The sequence below is a fragment of the Heptranchias perlo genome, chromosome 8, assembly GCF_035084215.1.
Source record: "Heptranchias perlo isolate sHepPer1 chromosome 8, sHepPer1.hap1, whole genome shotgun sequence".
NCBI classification, from domain to species: Eukaryota; Metazoa; Chordata; class Chondrichthyes; order Hexanchiformes; family Hexanchidae; genus Heptranchias; species Heptranchias perlo.
In genome coordinates, this window is record NC_090332.1 from 26,592,484 (window position 1) to 26,613,434 (window position 20,951).

General features: G+C 40.8%; 1 long non-coding RNA gene across 2 annotated transcripts in view; it reads right to left on the reverse strand.

The window, feature by feature from the left end:
• Positions 1-7,158, reverse strand: part of LOC137324173 (uncharacterized) — a 73,534-nt gene extending 66,376 nt beyond the window's left edge. The window contains exons 1-2 of one of the 2 annotated variants that reach the window (XR_010963535.1): positions 7,094-7,158; positions 6,655-6,771 (exon numbers count right to left, since the gene is read on the reverse strand). This is a non-coding gene — a long non-coding RNA (uncharacterized lncRNA). The other variant, XR_010963537.1, reaches the window with a different exon arrangement.
• Positions 7,159-20,951: the final 13,793 nt, after the last annotated feature.

The following is a 20,951-nucleotide window of genomic DNA, read 5'->3' on the forward strand; positions in this document are numbered from 1 at the left end:
ACTCTTTAAAAGTAGGAGGACAAAATGATAAAGCTGTAAAGAATGGTATATGGGTTTCATAAATAGGGATATAGAGTACAAAAACAAAGAAGTCATGGTAAACCTGTGCAGATTATTGATTAAGCAGAGTTGAGTTTTGGGTGCTTTACTTTAGGAAAGACATCAAGGCCATCGAGAAGGTACAGAAGAGCTTCACTAAAATATTACCAGGGATGAATGGCTTTACTTAGGAGGAGAGGCTAGAGAAACTAGGGCTTTTATCACTAGAACAAAAAAGGTTAAGAAGAGATCTGATAGAGGTGTTCAAAATTATGAAGATGGTTTTGATAAGGTAAATTGAGTAAAACTATTTCTACTGGTCAGTGAATCAATACCTAGAGCACATAAATTTAAGATCATTACCAAAAGGACAAAGGGAGAGAATAGGAGAATTTTTTTTTACACAAAGTGTTATAAGACATAGAGTGCCCTAGCAAAAACAATGGTGGAAGCAGAATCCATAATAGCTTTTATGTCTTCTTAATTCTCATCTTTAAAAACTGTCATTGAAATTAACTATTTACTGCTGGTCCTATATTCCTAAACCCGCTGACATGCAGAGCATCTCGTGTTAAATTTCTGAAACATTCAGATGCTGACAATTGTTCAAAATATACCAATACTACATGTGAGGCAGACCAACATCAACTTTTCCAGATATAGCTTTTCAAATTTCAACCTTTACTAGCACGTTTATTTTCATTGTAACATTTTTCCAGAAAAATGGTCAAATTCTAAATAACAGCTAGCCGATTCTCTTACTTTAAGCAATGCCAGTATGTGGGAATCACTTCCTTTGTGTCTCTGCAGCCCATTTAATACTTGTAACAAGGTGTTTATTGTTCAACATAAAACATTTATTTTAACCACCCGCCATAAATCTGCCTGAAAAAACCTGTAATGTGCCTCCTGCTTCAGCTTTCCCTTCCTCTCTCCCTCTCTGGTGTTTTGAGGCAGCTGTTTCAAAGATTTAATCCCCATTTAATTCCAGCAGTAAAGCAGGCCTGGTCCATGACTGTGAGAGACTGGTCTCAGCTGTTCAGGATGTGCTCGTCTTTAGCAGAAATCAATATAGCTGCTTTGCCATATTGCGATTATATTACACAGATTGGAACCACAATCAAGCATGGTTCCAGCACTGGTATATTAGCAGCTGTCCATGCATCTGACAGCTGACATCACAATCTGTTTACCGCAGGAAGACTTTTCACAGGATACTCTGGGGACAGAGGATCACCACAAATAACGCCATTATAATGTTTTATAAGTGGCAGTGGGACCCACTGGAGGAGGAGGGAATAATACCAAAGTATAGCTGATTTAAAAAAAGAAAGATTTTAATCAGTGATACTGATAGTGAAAGTCTGATTTTTGTCCCTGCGTTTAGAAAGGTTGAGAATTGTCTGGCAGAATTTTTTTTCTCTCTGTTTACGGTTTTACCTTTCCTATAATCCTGGAAATTGTTGATCTGCTATTTTAGAGTTTACTGTGGACCACCAAAGCTTTTCAGGAGAATTCCCATGTGCCTTTAAATCTCTGATATTCCTGTTTTCAACTACATGTGCAAATTGTGTGATCTCCTGCCCACTAGTAGGCTGGCCAATAGGGTATGGGACTGATTACACAGCTGAGCAGCAATTAAATGGGTTCAGCAGGCACCTAGGGCCAGAAATTGTGCTCCTCTGGTGATAGAGGCACAAACACAGACTGTGGAAAATTGGGATTTTCATCCCTGCACCATCGACGGGTTCTGATGATCTGGTCATTTATTTCATTGTTGTTTGTGGGACCTTGTTGTGCGCAAATTGGCTGCACATTTCCTACAGCACAACAGTGACCACACTTCATTGGCCATAAACCACTTTGGGATGCCCTGAGGTCGTGAAAGGCCATTGTAGGCCTGGAAGAACAGAATGCCAGCAAGCCAACACCTTGCAGTATCTTGCGTCACTCTCACTCTCTTTGCCAAGCATCCACATAGAAAAACATATCCTGGAAGATATGAATTATCAGCTTGATGAGGTTACACCAGGTTCGTCATAGTTCATGTGTGAGGAGGAGAAACTGGTGGTGGCAGATGAATAACAGGCACCTGTTATCTGGAGGGTCAGCACTGTTCCATCCTCAGCCACCGTGGCTAGGGATTCTGACCTCACAGGGCCTGCTTAGAAAAGGAGTTTATTGCCTGAGCAGGATCAACTACAAGACGAACTTGACTGTGTACAAAAGAACATGGAAGTCTAACTAGGAGTTGGGAGGAATTGACTAGCTATAACTGTGCAGTAATAAAATGCAGCACATTGAGAATTAGACAGCAAGCCCGTGCATCCAATATTGCAGCTTGCACTCTAGTCTAACATGGAGCATGTTTCAACTCCAGGGATATCTGCAGCGGAGTTTTCTATGGCACAGGGGGGTTCTTTAAAAGGGCAGCCTAAGCAGTTAGCTAGACGTATCTTGGATGAGCATCTTCACCGGTGTTCCTGGCTGCACTGATGTTTCAGAAGCTACCTCCTCATAGTTAGTATCTACTTCCTGCTCTGTCCTTGGTCCTGGATTGGTCTCCTCCATTAGGTTAGGCTTCTTTCTATAGCAAAGTCATGGAGCACGCAGCAGACGATTATATGCTTGGAGGCCCTGGGTATGTTATATTGTAATGCACCCTCTGATCTCTGTTCCATGTTTTCAAAGAAACACAGCACAGAAGAAGGCCATTTGGCCCATTATGCTTGTGCCTGTGCTGAAGTGACCTACTCTAATCAATTTCCCTGCCCTTTTCCCATTTCCTTTTTTTTTGCTAAATACTTCTCCAATTCATTTTACAATAAGTGATATTGTGCCCTCTGCCTCAATAGCCACTTGCAGTAAAGCAATCCATGATCTAATAAAGCTCTGTGAGAATATTTCTTCTGAACTCCCCCTTAGCTGTTTAAGTGATAATTCTGAGTCTTTGCCTCTTGTTACCAATTTGCTAACCATTGTACACAATATTTCCCTATTCACCCTCTCAAAACTTTTCATAATTTTGAAAACCTCCATTAGATCTCCCCTTAACCTCTCTGCCGCAGTGAAAAAAAGTCCCAATTTCTCAAGCTCTGAGTGAGCACATAGCCAGTAGCAGAGCTTTGAATTACTAATGGGCTAGCAATCGTCCTCAGGTGTTTGTTGCTCATTCCTGTCTAGCACTGCAAGATCAGCTAATATGTTGCTCACACATGCATCAGAAAGGTGACTGATGCATGGCCAGCACTTTCATCTTCCTGTCCACTTAATAACATTATATAGCTGCTCATTTTTACTGCACTGGTGCATTTCCCGAAGTGCTGGGGATCACCAACTTGAAGCCCATCCATTACTAATTGCCATTAGTGGCCCTGTTTGTGTTACAGTGGTTTGATATGTGAAGCTCTTGGAATATGTACGTATGATAAGGCTTTCAATTGTAAATTACAGCTTAAGTGTTTTCCATTTTGAGATATGGGTATGCATGAGATGCAATGAAAGAGCTGTAAGATTGTGTGAAGACTAGGTGGGGATGAGCAGCAAATGTGGAACAGGATGACAGACAACATTTTGTACCATGATATGCTGAAGGATGTGATGGAATTGTTGAGATTGGTGGGTTGGGAGGGTGAAAGGAGTTGTCAGGTGCTGTTGAGAGAGGTCGAGAGATGAAGAGCTGTACTCAACCTTACTACATTGAACCCAGGTTGTGGCGGTGATGCTGGCAGCACTGACCCTGTCAGCCACCTCTGTTCAGACCTGCTTCGTGGTGGCCTTGGGGACCGCTCCTGCAGCTGCTGTGTAAGAATATCTCCCTCTTGCCCTGACTTCATCCACTAGGACCTCCAGTGAGGCATCAGAAATGTGGGGGGAAAACCTTCTGCTCACCTCAACAGCCAGGATATCTTCCCATGTTCTTCAGTGGAAAATCCAAACAGGGGATGCAACCTAGCTTTAAGAGATGCATCTCTGCTTTAAATAGGCCTCGGGAGTCGGGCCAGAAACCGGGCATGGCAGGTGGGCCGGCTGCCCGATTCCCGACATGACCAGGAGGGCAGCCCGTCAGCCAATTGGAAATAAGGCATAGAAGCTAAAGTTGCCCAGACCTCATGCTGATGACATCACGGGGGCTTACCCCACCTGCCCGATTTGCGCCCCGGGTTAAAATCAGGACTTACACTTGTGCTGTGCATGCAAAGTATAACAATCCAACTGCCATGGTGATGGGATCTTAATTGGCCCCTTACTCTCAAACCTTAATAAAATAAATTAATTTGAGATTAGAAAACAAATTCCCACTGAACAGTAGATATTTGGAATAGATCCCATCTGAAGCGTTTAATGCTGTGTCAAATTAACACCTTTAAATGGCACTGTCCCAATGAAAAGTGTTTGACAAGCCTTATTTTGTTTGGGGAGGGAGAAGATTATTTTCACCACAATGACATGCACTTTGATGTAATTTGCATCTTTCTGATGTGTGTGTAGAAAAGAAAGAAACCAACAATAAGATCTGCCAAACCCTCTTTCAAAACAAGCTTAATGAATGTTTGGTTGGAATGTGAATCACGGTTACAAGGATTAAATGTAGACCCAGGTGATAAACTATTATAAGAAGCACTATTGTTCCAGTTCTGCTGGGGCATGGAAGTGCCTTGTGTAGAATGCAAGCAATCTGAATCATGTAAATGGTGTTCTTAGTTAATATCCTAGAATTTTCAAGCAACGCCTTCTAGGGTCAGGAAAAGGTTCATAACATTTAATCTAGTTGGAATTTTTACTATCGGTTAAGTTGTTTGGGCAAGACCATAGCAATGAATAATTAACACAACCAGTTGGTGGCTTTATGAGCCAAATAGTCTTTTCCAATTCCAAGCTTTCTAATGTACTTACAGGAGCTCTGGTTGTACTTTTTCGTGGTAAAATACTCTCCTCAACCAACAAGATAAGCATCTCCTAAAGGTTATGCCACATGGGGTGAAGCAGCCAGAGATAATATTTTAGACATTATTTGGATAAATCCCCCACCCCTTAGAACAGAACAAATAGGGAAAAGTAACATTCTAAAACTCAAGCAAAGTTTTTACTTGGAAGCAGATAGAAAAACAAAAAGGGATCGTTTTTAACTCCCAGGTGGGAAAGGGGCAAAGTGTGCAATGGGCACGGAACAAAGTGAGCGACGGGCACAGGGCAAAGTGAGAGGCGGGAACAGGGCAAAGTGAGCAGTGGGCATGGGGCAAAGTGAGCAGTGGGCATGGGGCAAAGTGAGCAGTGGGCATGGGGCAAAGTGAGCAGCGGGCACAAGGCAAAGTGAGCAGCAGGCACAAGGCAAAGTGAGCAGTGGGCATGGGGAAAAATGAGCAGCAGGCATAGGGCAAAGCGAGCGGCATGCCAGACCGGGAGCGGAAGCAGGCAGGCTTAGCCAATTTTAATGGCTGGGCCTCATTTGCATGCTGCTTGCTGACTTCCTGACTAAAGCAGCCGGGAAGTCAGTGGGATGCGACTGCTTGGCCGTTAAAATCGGGCGGTAGGAGGCAGCCGCTAGGGACACAGGGGAATGGTCTTCGGCACAAGGTTCCAGGAAGGGAGTCCCATTTGGGGGAGGGGGGAGGAAGCCCAGGGTAGGGGAGGCCCAGAGTTTCCTTTTGGTGCCCAGAGTTTCCTTTTGGTGCCCAGACAGGGAATCCTGCTTCTCTTGGCCCACAAAAAAACTAAAAAATGTTTTTTTAAATTTAAAATTTACCTTGCTGATACATCTTCTGGCCCTGACTGCTGGTGCCGGCAGGTTTGGCCTGCTGGGCAAGTCACCACAGCTCCCCTGCTCAGGTTAAAATGGCAGATCGAGCTCCGTTGACGTTATCGAAGCCCGGTCTGCATATTTAAAGAGGACCCCGCAACTTGGGGCAGGTGTCCGTGCTATCTGCAATTTAAAATTGCAGTTGGCCAGTCTGGAGCGGGAAAGGAGTGGGTAAGTCCCCCATTCCATTTTAACTGCGGCCCCACCCCCGGCCTGGTTTCCACAAATAATTGCCCACTGCAGAACAGTCAGGTCCCATTTATTTCCAATAGCTGTAACTGCTTTTGTGAAAAAATGTAGCTTATTACTGTATTTCCTAAAGTAAAGAAATATCTCTGTTCATTTCAATGGGTTTTTTTCAGATGCGTTGTTGTTTTCTCAAACTCTCAAATGGTTGGACCTTGGCAGTGTTCCATAACATGCAAATGAATAGGCCGCACTCTGGAAGAAAGCAATTTGAGCTAATTGAAACTTCCAGCTACCACCTTATGCTTTAATCATCTCTTTGCCTTCACAACTCAACCATGCACTATAGTCTCAATCAGTGCAGTAACCTTGTTTTTTTAAAAATACTATTAATGAGTTTTACAAAAATGTACATGTTTTCTCAGGACATGGTACAACACACGATAGCAGAATACTTGCAGATACATAAATTGAGGGTCTCATTAAAGTTGTACACGTCTTCACACTTGGCTAGATCATCACTAGATGGGCGCATTGATTAGCAATAGGACTAAAACACTAAGATCCGAGTGTAGCCCACTTTGCCCAATAGAATATAAAAATAAAATATAAAAGTCAGTCCTACACACCTTTCCTTCTCCTTCAATCCTTGCTGTGTTGAACTCACCATACTATCTCCTAGTCTAACTCCATTACTTCTTGATCGATCTTGTCATCTCTCTCCCTATTTTCAGCGTTGGTCATTCCTGCAATAATCGCATTAGCCCTTTACCAAGATTTTTGAGCATTAAAAAATGATCAAATGGAGCAAGAAAGCAGAGGTTTTGAAGATAGAGGTATAAACACATTGATGTTACTTACAGAATGACAAGCTGCTTTCTTTCCCATCTGACCAAAGCTAAACCCTAGGCCCATGTTAACGATTGGAATTTTTCAGCAACAACATCAATATTGTTGCAGTAATAAACTCAACAGGAGTTCATTAATTACTGTCTAATGTGCTTCAGAACTAGATCTGCACCATCATTACAAGCTGATATTGAGCATAAGTTGAAAAATGAGTCTTACTTCAGCGGTTTTCCTTTGCTTTCTATATTGTTTGAAGCACTACATGAGGTCACCGCGGTTCATTGCTAGACTAGAGAGGTGTTTATTGAGGGTTGGTAAGGTTCACTGGGTTATTAATACACTGTATGTCACACAAGTCATCATCTGATTGGTCAGCTGAGCGTAATTCAAGCATAGCAGAAACCATTTGGTGTCAATTTTTGCAGCTTCCTGAACTGTTTAAATATTAATAGTTCATTTTTAATTTAGGTTTGTTATTAAATGGATAAAAGCAATTGTATGAAGATAGTCTTTTTTTAATAAAAGCCACTTTCAATGTTTTGCATGATAATATATTCCTTCTCAAGGTAAGCACTTCCAATTAATGGTTTTATGCTTGTTCAATTCATTCTAAAAAACAAATTAATTACAAATCCCCAAAAGGATGAGTTGAGTATACTCAGAACCATTAGAACAATGTAATCTACTTTCTTCTTCTTACTTTGTCAGTCCTTGACAAAAAAAGATTGGATTTAAATGTTTTGGGTAGATCTAATTACAACAACTAATGTTTACATTGAGCCTTTAGCATAGACAAATATCCCAAAGTGCTTCACGGAGGGATAATCAGAAATTGGACACCGAGCCAAGGCAGGAAGGGTGATCAAAAGCTTGATCAAAGAGGTAGGTTTTAAGGAGGGTCCTCAAGGAGGAGAGGCAGGTGGAGAGGCACAGGAGTTTAGGAAAGGAGTTCCGAAGTATGGAGCCTAGGGAGCTGAAGGCATGGTCGCCAATGGTGGAGCAAAGGGGAAGAGTATACACAAGAGGCCAGAGTCAGAGGAAAGGAGAGTTTCTGGGTGGGGTGTGGGGTGGTGATTGTAGGCCTGTAGGAGAGTACAGAAATAGAGAGGGGTGAGACCATGAAGGAATTTGAATATGAGGATGAGAATTTTAACCTGGAGCAGTTGGGGGACTGGGTGCCAATAGAGGTCAGTGACAATGGATGAGTGGGATTTAATGCTCTGATTATGGGCAGCAGAGTTTTAGATGAGTTAAGTGTACAGAGGGTGGAGGATGTGAGACTGGCCATGAGACCATTGAAATAATTGAGTCTGGAGGTTAAAAGGATGTGTAAAGATTAATTACAGTACAATTGAATTGTGGAGGGGGTGTCAGATAATCAATTGGTTCCAATAATCTAATACCCTTATTTCTACTTCAACCAAGTAAGTGTGAATTTATACAGAGAACTCTTCTAGTCAGTTCACATATTGGGAGGAATTGAATTACCCACCTGATGCAAGCACTGATTTTGATTGCCAGTTTTAATCAGGAGGAGTTTTGCATTCAGAGTTTATTGGAACTAGGTGCAAATTTTCACTTTGTACTTAACCAAACAAAGGCAACGGAGAGAGGTAGGAGATTTCAACTCCACACCTTTCATACTGAACATTGCTAATTTTCCCAGCAAATTGACACCAATCCTTTGCCCAATCAGCAGAGAAACATCTTGGGCCCTCAACTTGGCCTGTTTTTTTATCTTCCTCTGCTGCCCCTCCTCACTTGTGAGTAATGCATCCCTCAGTGCTCCTTTCACAAATGCACTACCTAGATTCCACTGCAAGGATCTGTGCTGGTGCTTAGGACAAGTGAAGTGTTTGACACACGTTGCTGTGATGTGCCCAGTTCTGTGGTGCTACTTGGTCTTCTATCATTATCTAAGGCAATGCCTTCAAATTCATATTGCGCATCATTCTACTGCGATGCAAAATTTAGCTCTGCAGTGACAATTGAGAAAATGACTGTGAATAGGAAAGAGAACATTAATTGCTGGGAGGTGACACCATGCTTCTAAATTCATTCTGGCCGATACCGTCCGGTCATCCACATGCAAAAAGGGCCAGGGTCATCCTTTTGAATTGTAAAAGCTGTTTTAACATAGTAAGCACACCTAGTCCTCTCTCTTCTTGAGCACACTGCTCCAGTGCCCAATGCGCCTCTGTCTCTGGACAAAAGGCATTGTAAAAGAGCATACATGGTGCTTGTGGTGGCCGTACTCCTTCAGAGCACAACTTTGAACTGTTATGTGCAAGGCATCAGTGCATCCCACTAGAATTGTGCCCATAGCTTTCATGCAGTGAAAGAGTGTGAAAAAAGGGGAAAAAATTTATCTCTATGCTTTGCATCCTATTTCCTTGAGAGTGCAGCAAGTCAACAGTTACACTTGTGCCATGTCTTCTATGCCCCAATAGTAGTAATATATACAAAGACTTACTTGGCACTTCTGATACCATTGAGAATTTTTTGTGTTTACTTCATCAAACTTGGGAGACCGCATTAAATTATTGCACGACTTGAACCTGTGAAGCATGTATCTGCACTTTAAAAGGACATGGCCTTCTTTTCCACATTTTCATCATGAAATTTTACTAAACACTGTCCTCACACCAAAGACTGTCCTTCTGCAGCTATGGTAAGGTAGCAGACAGTCCCCTTCCCTTTAATGATGAGCAGCAGCCATTTAAAAGTTGGTGCCATATCAGATTGTGCATTCTCCAACTACTGACCAGCTTCCCTCTCCTCGTCTTCTATGCACATGGGCCATATGGAAATTAAGGGGAGAGGATAGTCATACAAAATGCATCAAAGCCACTGCCAGCTCAGGTGCATCCACACAACAGGCAAAATTGGGGTTTGGATGTCAAAATGTCGAAAATGTGTTCTACACCCCAGCACTGATATGTTATATCTTAATAAGCACAAAATTCAACCTCAAAAAATGCAACATCAATGAATGTGTGCAGTATAAGATAGGGCCCACTTGTTTACCAGTCAATCAGGCCCACGTAACTCACAAGCTGTCTCTGACCTCATGAAATACATGTCCACCATTTATTAAAAGTTTGGATTGATTTCTCACTGCAACACTAAATTTCACCATGTATCCTCTGCATTGTATTTCCTACAGTAAATGTTAAAAAAAATCAATAATTTATTAATTTCACTGAATCCCCAGTGAAAGCTGTGAGCGGCAGCCTTCACATTGTTTAGTCCTTTAACCTCGTCTAACTCCATTTATGGAAGTTGGGAAATTTGCAAGAGTTGCTTTTTTTGAGTAAAATATACTTGGAATACCTGAGTGTACAAGGTATTACACAGCTCCAGCACTGACCAAAAGGCTGAAGAATAAAGTGCTTGTACAGCTTGCAAGTGCAGATTTATGTTAAATGCAATTTAGGACTGTGAAGATATATTGCTAGTTCAGTTCATGAAAATTTATCATGCTTTCACTGTTTTGGAAGTATGTTTTCTGTTGCAGTGAGTAATTATGAAACGAGTAATGACAGTTTCTCAGGTAGTGGTTTGTACGCAGTGAAGTGTGAGATTTAGTGAGCCTCTATCTAATAATCAACAGTGAAATGTGTTTTTAATTGCCCATTGAAATTCAAGTGGGAAATATACAGCCAAACTCGATGGGAAAAATAAAGTAGCATAATTGGTAGAAAGATGAATGATAGTTGTAGGTCTTTACCGAAGTAGCTTTAATGCTGGAAATGTTTCATTAAAAATATTTTATCACAATTTAGCATTTTTAAATATTAAAAGGGTCGCATTTTTCACTTAAATTCACAAATGATACCACTGTGCACACAAAGTGCAAATGTGTTACATTTCTCCTTCTTCCCAGTGCAAGGTAACATTTTAAATATTTACAATAGACTATTTGTGTAGAGGCAGATCCTTGGAACTACTGCATTTCATTTTCCACTTATTTTAATGCCTTGTGAGGCATTAGTTGTTAAAGTTTTCAATTAATTATCATCAGCAGCAAAACAAACCTCAGAATTCAAGCTGCAATACCATGTCCTGACCCACCCCGATCCTACCCCATCTAGTTTTGGACTTAGGTCTTTTGGGTGAGACGTTAAACCGAGGCCCTGTCTGCTCTCTCAGGTGGACATAAAAGATCCCACGGCATTATTTTGAAGAAGAGCAGGGGAGTTCTCCCCAGTGTCCTGGCCAATATTAATCCTTCAACCAACATCACTACAACAGATTATCTGATCATTATCTCATTGCTGTGGGACCTTGCAGTGCACAAATTGGCTGCTGTGTTTCCTATATTACAACAGTGACTACACTTCAAAAAGTACTTCTTTGATTGTAAAGTGCTTTGAGACGTTCTGAGGTTGTGAAAGGCGCCATATAAATGCAGGTTTTTCTTTCTTTCATAGAAGGAGATGGCATCCTTAATAGGAGCCCATCCAGTTTTAAGAACATGATTAACCTTTATACCCTGGGTGATACATTAAAACAAGCTCTCAGCTGGAGGAAAATGTAGGAGGTTAATTCAAAGAAAGCTGACCTGGATTTCTCTGGACAGGTTTGGGCTCCATACATAGTGCAGACATGTTCCCTACCATTGTCACAATTAGAAAGCTGAGAGTAACATCACAAAAATAAGACAGTAGCAACAGACCCAAAATACAGAGACATCAGCTTCATGAAAATGTTTGTCAAGCCATTCATCGTTTGTATGTTAAATCACTTCAAAATGTATCATTTGATGCACTGGCATGTGATTTCATTGTGATGAAAATGTTGCCTGTTCTTCTGACCTCTCTAACTATACAGCATAGGAAACATTTCTTCATGAAGGCTCTGCTCTTTAAGTTAGCATAATACTCCAAACCCCATTCAGTGACAGGTCTACATGCCGAATGTTAAGTTACCTTTTCTCTTTGCAGATGTTACTGGACTTTCTGTGTATTTCCAGCTTTTTCTTTGTTTTTGCTTCAGATTTCCAGCATTTGCAATCTTTTTTTTCATTTTATAGGTGGCCAGGTTACAGGGCCCATTGTGATGAAGCACTCGGCACAAATTACTAAAGCATTTGGATGGGGACTATTTTGAAATAGACCAATGGACTGACAATGGGCGCAACCCAATGTCACCAGGACAAATTACACTCTACAAGTGCACTCCCCAAGAGGAGAGCATCACTAATACAAATGGCCAGTCCAAACTAAAACACAATATGGTTTTCTCGATCAATAAACAGACTCTATCCAGCGGAACCCACCGGTCGCAGAAAGCTTCAGGCATACCGGTGGACACCATGAGATCACTTTCTAAGGTCACTCGGGCACACACAAGGCCTTGAAAGAGCGACAAGCAGTTGGAGCGACATTCCCTATGTATCTTACGTGAACTGGATTTGAGAATGGCAGTCTTAGCCAGGTACAGTTAGCACACCTACCAGGAGACGATACTAACTGCTTACCTCTGCACGCACCAGGTGACCAAAGGTGAAGAGGGTGGAGGTAAAGTTTAACCAAAAATTGAGGATCAGCCCCTTCAGGTAATGAAAAAGAGGCTGCTACCTCTGACACTGTATAAATATATGATACACAATTTCATCTAGGCTGCAAAATGGAGAAGCAGCCTGGGTATCCACAAAGTGTCCTACAAATGTATCCTAAGCCACAGCAACAGTCAACAGTCTCCACCCCAGGGCCCCGGTGGTGCAAGGGAGAATCCCTAAATACAGGGCTTTCCAATAGGAATGCTTGCCTCCGCTGGCTGGCAATGTATTACGCCAGGACGTGTCCAGGCAGAAGACGAGGCCAAAGAAGTGGATTGTGTGCAGCAGCAACTTATACAGGAAGTCCCTCCATGCAGAATGGAATGGCACAGTGGGAATTACCAAAAGAAGGTTCAAGTTGTAAGGAAGAGGTTCCTAGTGGAGGTTTCTGGGCCTCACACCAATAAGCAATTCCATCTGAACAGGGGTGAGATCGTACAGAACTACTCCACGTGCTTGAGCCTCCTCGATGCACCTAACCAAGTCAGGGCTGAGTGCAAACTTCTCTGAACTGTCAAAACTACTTATGTACAACTGCACTTAATATGGAGGCCTTTTAGAAAGAAAGCACTGAATGTCAATGGCATTGTCGCTACTTGAGACTGAATGAAGAAGAACTCTGTGTACCAACAGATATGAGTTAAAAAAGAGTGGGGAGTTTTCCTGTATTCTGGCCAACACTCCTCCCTTAACAAATACCTTCAAGAAACAGTTTGACTGGTAATTAATCTCATGGCTGTTTGTGGGATGCTGCTGGTGCAGAGTGGCTGCATGTTTGCCTACATAACAACAATGAATGCATTTCAGGAAGTAATTTGTTATGTGAAGTGTTCTGGTACATTTTAATGTGAAAGGTGCTATATAAAGGCAAGTATTAATTATTATTATTTTCTGTTCATTAGGCCTGGTTAACAGATAGCAGCCTGATAGCATCGCCCTTCAAATGGTCAATTCCAGAGATTCAGATAAAAGCCTGGTTGAGATTTGAAACCAACATGTAATGAGTTTCTGTCGGGCTCTGGGATTGAGCTAGTAAATTAGGGAACTCACTGTTGCAGAAAAAGTGACATTGCCCATGTCTCACTGCAACAGTTGAAGCTATGAAGTAATGTTGGTTTCAAATATGATGTACAAGCTCACAACTCACTCACTCATTTCCCAGCCAAAGAAAATTGCTTGAAAGGGTAAGGAGTGGAAAATGTAATTTAATTTTGTTTTTGAAAAAAATCTAAAAATAACATACAGGAAGCATACTTTTTTATATCCATACAGCTGGCATTTCATAAAATTCCATAAATATGTTGCTACTTTCAATCCTTTTTTAGAAGAGTGTCTGAAATTCTGTGTGCTTCCATTTATTAAATTCACCCCAAATGAAACACATCAGCTGGCCTTTGCCTCTTAGGTCAGCAGTCCTGTCATTGGCAGTTTATAAGTCAACAGAATCCACAGGTGGTTAAACACACAGACATTGTAATTTCTATTTCTGTATTATAAGGGAAGGTCAACTGTTGTAGGTGAATGGGGTCACAGGTCAATGGGTATAAATGCAGGACCACAGAACTTCCACAACATGCACCTTCTGGTAGTAGTCACTGGATAGTAAACTGGAATAGGAAATTTGGTTGATTTTTTTTCCCCTTTCATCTACAAAGCACTAAATTTATGATATTGCTTTTAAACATCAGGTTCCATTAATGTCAGTCACCCTTTCATTTCACCAATACATCCATCATTTGAAAAGGTCATTTTATTGCGGATTTTTAAACCTGAGTTCATATTTTATGTAATACTGGGCGTAAATAAAACATTCAAAGAAAAGCAGATTAAATTCTGGTTTAACCAGCTAGAATTTCTGAGTCATGTATAGTGTTATGCTTTTTAAAAAAAAATTAGGAGAAACGGCCAGGACTGAAAATCCAGAATACCACCAAGGTTGAAAACAATATAAGTTGAAGTAAGTTAAGTAATGGTAGTTAGGTGACATCAAGCTTGCGTTTTAAAATTCTGTCAATTATTGGAGAAAAGGAAGTCCAAGGAAGATGAAGATTTCCACAGCTTTGAAGTCTTGGGAAAAAATTAGTTTGGGAGACAGAATGTTAAGTTTTAATTTCAGCACAGTGATGACGCCGGGAGGAGCAAGAGCAAGTAGGACTTTACACCTCCATAAAAACATGTATATGACTGAAATTAATACCTACATGGATTAACGTACAGTTTGTGTTGGCACCTTTCTTTTTCCGCTATCATTAATATTTGAGGGCTTTCATATTGTATGATGCAAATTGAGTAAACTTACAACAGAAGTGATTGGTTAGATACATTTAGCACAATTACTAAAAAAATTGCTATCATGTCGTTGTATAAAGTCCATCAGTATTGTATAGAGTTCAGGTACTGGCATTCTATTACGGAGTGTAAAGTGAGCAGTTTATACTAGATTTCAAGGAGAATTGTACCTCTATCTAAACAAGTTTGTAGGAAAGGTAGCATGAAACATGCAAGGCAACAGCAATTTTATTTTGAGCAGCTTCAAATGTGCAATTTTCCAGCTCCACCAATGGCTGAGTTGGTAATGTGCTGCCTAGTGAGGAACTGAGGTATATAGATCAGGGGTGTTGCAGGTTTGATCCCTGCTCTGTGCTGATTAGATGGCCTCAGCTAAAGCAGTGGTAGTGGCTTTACAATTGGTCTGAGTGCCCTGGACTGGGAAAGAAAAAAATCAACCAAGCTTCCAATTCCAGTTCACTATCCAGTGACTACCGCCAGAAGGTCATGTCTATTGCGCTTGTCCATGATGCCTTCCACAGTCAAGTAACCTGTGACACTCACTGTATGGGCTTACATATGAAGAATGGACACTTGGGTGAGGCATTACAAGGCAGCTGATGCCCATTATCTGTATTCCAGTATGAGTTTGAACCTTTGGAAGAGGAGAGCAGAGAATTGCGGAGGGGAATATATTGTGCAGTTTTCAAACTATAGAATCTTTTGAAAAAGAATCTCTGCAATAAAATGACAAGAGTCATCTGTTATGTTCAAGATGTTTCAGATGCATTTCTTGCATCCAACACAAAAGTCAGCTCCCATAGGCCAGCATTCTCACTCCCTATGACGTGCTGCACAATATAATCTGGGATTCGATGCAATGGGGAAACAATAGGCTCAGAGTGCACTATCACAGATTGCTTTGTCATAGGGAGCGAGAGTCCTTGTCAATGGGAGCTGACTTTTGTGTTAGGCATAAGACCTGTTTATTGTCTTTGAATTACCACTATGCACTCAAGGTATTTCAGAGGATGATTAAATTCAGCTCATGGCTGACATTTTTGTACCAGACTGAATTAATTTATCCATGGAAAAAATCTTTTGTCATAGCAATGTTGTTTAATATCATTTCAAATAATAGTCATTCTGAGCCAATTCATGAAAGGGTTAAACAGGAAAACTGGTCAGCTGAGTTTCTATGAACAGCTTTCCTTGCTGGCTTTACAGTAATAGTTGATTCTTCTCAGTAGTTTTGTGGCACCCCAATCTCAGCCGTTTGTAGTCGTATGCAGATTTACGCAGGTGTTACTACCGACTGAGCTCATGTCTTGCTTCCACATCCATTAGGGTTCATTTGAAATCTAACATATATCAGATATGTTCAAAGCGTATACTTCTTGCACTCTTTTAAATGCAGCCTTGCCTTTTGAGAGATCAATCTGCTAGGCTAAGGCAATTACTTGCACAATGGAGCCCAGCTACATTAACATATTTACATATACAAGAAACTTGTTGAAGACCATCTGTGTGGGTGGTGGTAGGTGGGGAAGGATGGTTCAATGAGGGCTATATATGTTAAATTGTCCAGAATAGATTTTGACATCAATTAATTGTTTGGTGATACATTTTACTGTTCCTAGCACTTAGATCATTGCTTTCCTTAGGCACTATGGGGTAGAATTTCCACAGGAGTTCCCTGTAAGCTATGTTATACAATACACAGATTTACAAACTCTGGATAAAAATACTCCATTTTGTCATATTATCATCTTTGGTACAACAACTTGCCATTATATAGTCCCAAGACATTTCACAAATGTTCTTAATGCAAACTACTAACTTGCATATTGTGCTCATTGATTTTTGGCAGGTAAGACAGAAATTTGTATTAAAATTGTAGCTCCCAAAGAATTTGTGGCCCAGCAATTCATATATTTGATTAAACATTGGAGACTCTGTCTGGATTTAAACTACAGTACTAAATATCATTAAACTGATGTGCTCCTACTGTCATACCTATCTGGCTAATGCACAGCAATATACCTTCATGCAAAATAAAGGAGAATCTGTCCATGTGTCCCAAGTCAAACCTTTACCTAACTGCAATTATAGTCGAGAGTTTGACATGTCAGGGGTAACTTTTATATGCTATGAACTGATTTGGGGTCCCTTCGTTGTTATGTTTCTTTAATAAGCTATATTCATCATATTGAGGACCTTGTTAAACTTGATTTGACTCTGACCATTAACTGGAGAACACCACATCTGTATTAGGAGGGGCTGAAGCAGCTGTGGATGATGGTTCTTGGGAATAGATGAACTGACTGAGTATAAAGCATGGCATGGGCCCCATAGTGAAAACATATTATCCAATTTATACAAGTTATTTAATTTATGGAGGCTGGACACTTAATTTTTTTTATCATTAACCAAAATCATGGTTTCTGTCAACCAGTCCAATTTGATTTGGTTCATTCATGGCCAGTTCAATCATGGAAATATTTTTTCATATTTCACAGTCTTCCCATCATTCAGATTCCTCTGTGTTATCTTTATAAAATAACTTCTACTTTGGAACTATCACTTCATTTTATTACAACAGTCTCTCTGGTATCACAGTTGTTTCTTTGTAATGTCAAAATGCAACTTAACAGCTCTTAGTATCTCACACTTCAGTTACTTTTAGTGTGTTTCTAAATTTTCACCTGTGATGTAAACAAAATACATGAAGGTGTACACTGGAGCACCTATTCTATTCCACTTTGAAGACAGATCTTTACTCTCTTATCTCTGTCACTCATGAGTTACGAGTCCTTCCTCACAGAATAAAATACTTCCCCATTGTGTATCCATAATATGTTCAACTGTGACACTAACTGTGTGACCCCCACAGCCAGTTCAGCCTCTTGCATTCAGAATATAAAAATCAAAACTTCTAAACCTTCCCATATTTAGTGTATTTTTCTGGAATGCCCTTAGAAGAGTTCAAAGCTTGAAAGCTATGTTCTTAAACCATTAAGTGGTGGTGGAAAAGTTAATACAACTCATAAATTTTCCTTGTGACCATCAAAATGGAATTCAAAAAGTGGCTTTGTAAAAGCCAGTGAACTGATACTATTCTTTCACAGCACAAACCACATCTGTTTCCTGCCTCACCATCAGATGGTTTTGTTTTATTCTTAACCCTCTAATTTATCCCACAGCTAATTTAAAAATAACAGTGAGCTGAAACACATGGGCTCTCAAAACCAGGAGAATTTTCTATTCTGTAAAGAACAACTTCCCTCGGTCAGTTCACAGGGCCAGATATAAAATTGTACCTAAAAGAATTTATTTCAATATCTTTAGATAGAGATTCTCCGAAAGATTCTCACTTGTTCTCTGTGCCCCTTATTAAGCCTTTTATCACCAGCAGTGTCTTCCCTCCCACCTCCAGCACTATGCCAATGACACAATGTTGTGTCAAAAGTAAAATTTACTACCATGGCAATGAGTGGGGTAGGGGAGGGAAGCTGCACTAGGATTCGTGTAGCAGTTCAAAGTTTAAAGCTGGAGCCCCCCCCATAATCACAATATTGTGTGCATAGATCGCAGCTAAAGAAGCTTACATGACCTACAAAAAAAAATTCTGTTCCAAACATGATTCATTTTCTAAATATTTTACTTTGCATAGTAGAGATTAAGAACTGGCAATCTGCAGTTTGTGTACTTTTATTGCCGATGTGTCCTTTTACCCATGATTCCTGTCTCTGTATCTGATCAGGTCATGAAGGTGAATTACTGTGTTTTATTGTGCTATTAGATTTCATACCTTTTTTGTTGGATTGGACTTTTGTTAAAATGTTTTGCTCTTTAATATAAAGGCTCCTAGTTTCGTTTTGAAGTCTTCCTTGAGGCTGTTTCTTGTTTGGGTAATTTCCCCAGAAAACAGGTTTCTTTATTTTGTGGGATGTGTTCAGAAGTGCTCCAAGATGCTCTGTAAAGAATCCTTCTCTGATACTGGCGCATAGGAAAGCATTGGACTCTGCTGCCATCCTTGCTATCTGCCGCACATCTTCGGAGAGTCTTTGTTGTGCCTTTATGTAGTTCTGATGCTCTGCAAAGAATTTGTCTTATCATGGCAGGACCCTTGAGATCATTTTCTGAATGCTCAACAGTAAGGATCTGACATCGTCTAAGCTTCCACTAAGATACATCATGCTCCATCTCTAATACCTCATCCCCGGGCTTCCTTGTGAGTTGTGCACCACCCTAAGACAATTCCTCATCTAGACTATCTGTATCAGCAAGTAATAGGGTTCATGATGGAGCAGGCCAATTTCTGCTCCCAGTGCCAGATGTTGAAGGTTGTAATATTGGTTCCTTCCCTCACTCTCTCTCTCTCTCTCTCTCACTCCAGCATCTTTCTTAATTCCGGTTTCTGTGGAGATAAGAAGAATTAGAAATGTAATGAGTTGCCTAATGTCTACGTTTTCCTTCTGGTTAGACTCATGTAAAATGTCCTCAGAGCACGAGCCTCAAAAAAGAGAAACCATTTCTGATCTTTGACCATTAGCACTTAATCAGCACAAACCATTCGTGGATATAGGTCCTCCCATGTCTCCATCCCCTACAGCGTTGGCTTTGTGAGTTTTCATGATTTGCAATGCCTCCTCCTCTTGCTGTTCTCTTCTCCTGTAGCCTGTCTTTCTCAGGATTAATACATAATCTTATCCTGCATAACAAAAGAATGCTTATTATTGTCAGTCACGGACTGTTTAATTTGACAATGATATGAGAATTCTCATCAATTGCTTTAATGGAATTCCCACCGAAGTAGTGAGGCTTCAATGGACATGTGTGCGTTGCAGGATGCTAGATCCATTTAATAGAAGTCTTCCACATGCAGGTGTCACAGCAGCTCATTTAATACATAGGACATACCCTTAGATTTGTGAATGCATTTGTAAATATGTGTGAAACTTATAAAATATACATTAATGGCAGCTTGCAGCCATCACACTTATCTTTGCTGATCTTGTGAGGTCATTAAACCTTGTTCTGCAATGGAGAGGGGTCTGAAGGATTAGGGAGTTTCAATTCACTACCTGTGCCACTTCCTTCCACATGGTCTTAGCTGCCATATTGGCAGGTCTCTTGGCACCCACTCCCACAATTTCATTAGCCTCCCCTCTGTTTAATGTTAGTTAGAATAATATTTACATCACTCTCCGAGTAGTTTCAAGCTCTCTTCTTCCTGGTTCCTTTTTGATCCATGGTTTCAAAGTAGTGCATGCTGGTACTGCTTTAAGAGCAGTACAGCTTTAAATGCAGCATTTCTGCCTTTACAGGGCATCCACCCCCCAACCTCAACAAAACTTCCGGATCTCCTGGTGTAAGTAGGCAATTTCTGGAGGTACATGCGCCTTTGTCCTGCCCGGCGAGATTTCTGATGAAAAGTCATCGACCTGAAAGGTTAACTCTGTTTCTCTCTTCACAGATGCTGCCTGACCTGCAGAATATTTCCAGCATTTTCTGTTATTTCAGATTTCCAGCATCGACAGAATTTTGCATCAAATATTTAAATTTGCTGACTCCAAGATTTCCGATCCATTGGTCTAGTTGGACAGATAGGAGTCCAGCACCCACCATAATTAAGGTGGCAGATTGTGACTGTGGGGGCATTCATCATTCATTAGGCCCATGCCTGCTTCCGGCAGGATCGCTGCCTGCCTAAATTGAAGTCCGCCGGAAAATCGAAATGACCGGACCTCCAGTGGTAAGTCGGCGGCTTTTGTTTTGCAACTTTCGTCCTGCTATCATCCCATTTAGACGGGTAAATGGGACAGTAGTGAGACAAAAATTGGCCCCATTCTGTAAAAAAAGCCACGGTGTAGCTGTTCTTTTCTCCTTCATGACACATGGGCAGAATGTATTTTCAATTACTGCACTCCTGTAGCAAAATAACCAGGTAACAAGGTGCTTTGCCCTTCCATTTAGCACTGGAGATATATTGCAAGTGGAGCAATGGGAAACAGTAGCTGCCTCATCTGTTTGTTCTCTGGTCGCTTTGGTATCCAACTTTGGTGTCACAATGGCTTAGAAAAGTAGGATAAATAAATTGATTTTTCTGCATTTTGTTTTGCACCCCAAAATTTTTTCCTGTATCTGCTCTACGAACATACGAGCATACAAAATTGACGGGCAGAAAAAGACCATTTGGTCCATCAAGCCGGCCGGAGCATCATGACTAAACATTTCCTCCCT